Below are 3,074 nucleotides of genomic sequence, written 5' to 3'. Positions count from 1 at the left end.
TTTAGAGGGGTTTCCTTGGGGAAAGGGCAGGGACAGGAAACTACTCAGGTGACAGGTGTGAAGCAGGAACTGCAAAGACAGGAAGTCTTAGTTATGTACAAAATAAAACAGGAAGTGGATATTACAGAGAACTGAACAGGATGTAACCTCAGTCTAAGTCATATTGAACATGTATATTAACGATCTGTATTTCATATATAGAAGAATCATTTAAATTGTATTGAAGTATTGTGACCGTATAACATTTTCTGTTTTTATCATATTTTGTTCATGTTCTGAAACAAATGAAGCTAAAATATCTCTCGGGTATTCGACCAATCCTGAAATAATATATTTAATATTTAATATCATAAATACCTGATTCAAACCAAACTGATCAGAAACACTTGAACAAACATCAGTGAGAGAAGAACGAGCTGAAACGACAGAAACTTCTTTACAAACATTTGTTCAACGCTTTGACTTGTTTTTCTGTTTTGTCTGTGTCCCATCTGCTAACATGGAGGAGGAGGGAATATTGCTACACTGCTACTTTTTTGTGATGTTTTATCAAGTTGAATTTCTTCTATGGAATTTGTTGAATTTCTTCAATAAAGATAAATCTTATCATAAATACATTTTGACGGTAAATATAAATTCAAATGTCTTCATATCATTACATTGATAGAAAACATGGTCCAGGGTCAGTTCAGTTAATTAACTAAATGTATTCTTACTTCAGATCAGTAGATTTTAAGAAATGAATTTAAAGGCTGTGGATCGTCTCCACCTCACACACTCGAAAAGAAATATATAAAAACATTATCACCGTGTCAGGTGGCTTTCTGCTGAGTGATTGACAGGTGGTTAATAAGCTGTAATGACAGGTCAGCAGGCGCTGCACACACACACACACACACACACACACACACACACTAACCTCTGACATAATGACACATCAGTCAAACGGTGATTTGGTTCTGTCTCGTGGTCATGATGAGCGTCAGCATCCAGGTGTTGAAGCTTTTTTTACCCTGGTGGTCATGGCAACGGGCAGAGCTGAGCAGGACGTCGGACGGTTTAGAATTCTCATAATTTGAACAACATTTACTTTAATGGTCAAAGTTTTTGTAAATTAAGATCAAATGTCAAAGAGTCTGAAGAATCACTGGAGTCTGACACGTCTCCACGGAGAGACAGGAAATGATGAAACGAACAAACTCCTTCGTTCTCAACTGGAACAAATGCAAAGCTCGGAGCTGCGTGTGATCCAACATTACTGCAGATTCACTTCTAACATTAATACTCGCCTGTGTTTCCTTCTTTTATCTCACAGCCACAGACACAGGGGGGGGGGGGGCAAGCTAAATAAAGAGCTGCACTTTAATTAAGCCACTGAATGTTTGCACACGGAAGCACCTCAGAGTTACATCAGTTTGATTTGTAATAAATTCAGTGTTTCAGTGTAAAATGAGTCGTTTTGTAAATCCTCTCTGACCTATTTTCTCAGTGTGGGAGGATCAATTCAAAATGCAATTAACAACAGGCACAAATCGAATCGACAAACTTTTGTTGTTGTGAAGCTACGAAACATATAAAAGAAAAACTCAATAATTAAGATCTGCAGGTGGACTCTGATCTCTCGGTGGACGTCTGGGTGGACGTCTCGGTGGACGTCTCGGTGGACGTCCCTTACAGAGAAATGTTGCAGACTGTGTTCAGAGTGTTTTGGGGGCAGGTCGGAGGGTCCGGACTAAGAAAGGAATATGAACGCTATTGGTCTACTGAGCCTCGAGAGGGAGCCATCAAAGTGCTGCAGCCATTTTCTTTATTTGTGCTCAACCACCTCGTCGCCCTCTGCACCCCCCCATCCCTCATCTTTTCAGCTTCATGGTCGTCAAGTATTTCTGTTGTTGCCATCGTTCTGATGTCTCCAGCCGTCACTCAGCCTCCTGAATCTGCAGAAAACTACCTGAGGCGGAGGCTCAGCTCCAGGCTGCTCTCTGACCTTCGGAAGTTTCACTGCTGGAATGTTTTTGCAGTTTATTGTTGAGTACGATTCATGGAAATGATTCGATTCAGACTGAGGCCTCATCATTTCACAGCAACGTTATTATCTTCACCAAGAAGGTCAAGTTTCCTCCATGTTTGTCAGCAGCATGAAAACAGATCTCAGCAAAACGTGGTGGAAAGAACTCAAAATAAAATCAGGCTTATTGTGCGACTAATATCTGTGAGTGTTATGTATATTTATATATGTATATATAAAGGTGCCTTTAGTCTTTAGTCCAAACCTTGCCAGGTTTACGTGTGTCTCTGCAGAAATCTGTTTCCATCCTCCGTATTCAAATGAGCCTCTGTGTTTGCCTCCATCTTTTATTCATTAGACCTTGAAGAATCCTGAACGACGTGCGCTGTGTCGAACATCCACCAGCAACACGCACCTCTGACCAGACGCTCACACAGTCACATGCAGAACAAGAGTTTTACTAAGATGTAAAATGTGCTGAAGTTTCTGGAGTTTGATGTGAAGCTCAGGAATCCTCCGGGTTTTTCGACCTGCTGCTGAGTGAAGAGTGTGAACCTGAAGCCCTGGCTCTGGTTCACTCCATGACAGGAGAGAAAGACGAGGATGAGCTGGTGAGTGACTGGATGTGATTGTGCAGAATTAAAAGTCGTCTCCTCCTTCAGCTCGGCTGCACTTTTAGTTTCTTCTCTATTGTTTCTGCCAAACGTGAAAACCTCGACACAACAGAATAAGATTTTCTATTTTCTTTTTCACCTCAAGCTGCTTTTCTTTCAAAAGTTGTTGAGTGTTGTTTTCTTTATAATGAGACTAAATCCAGTGAAATATGAAACAACTCTTCAGAGATGCAACCTTTCACATTTTCAATAAACCAAACCTCATTTTGTGGAAGATTGTAGTTCCTCCAGTGTGTTCAGCTGTTTGACCTGAGACAGAACTCAACACGGCTTCATAAGCTTTGTCCTCATCGTCCCATTTCTGCAGCCAAGTCAAGCACGAGCTAATTTAAGAATTACTGACCGTTTAGAAATAGACTTTCCATACTGGATGCAACACGATGAACCTGTGT

This window comes from Paralichthys olivaceus, chromosome 19 (assembly GCF_024713975.1).
Source record: "Paralichthys olivaceus isolate ysfri-2021 chromosome 19, ASM2471397v2, whole genome shotgun sequence".
Taxonomy (NCBI): Eukaryota; Metazoa; Chordata; class Actinopteri; order Pleuronectiformes; family Paralichthyidae; genus Paralichthys; species Paralichthys olivaceus.
Note: the sequence above shows the minus strand (reverse complement) of the source record.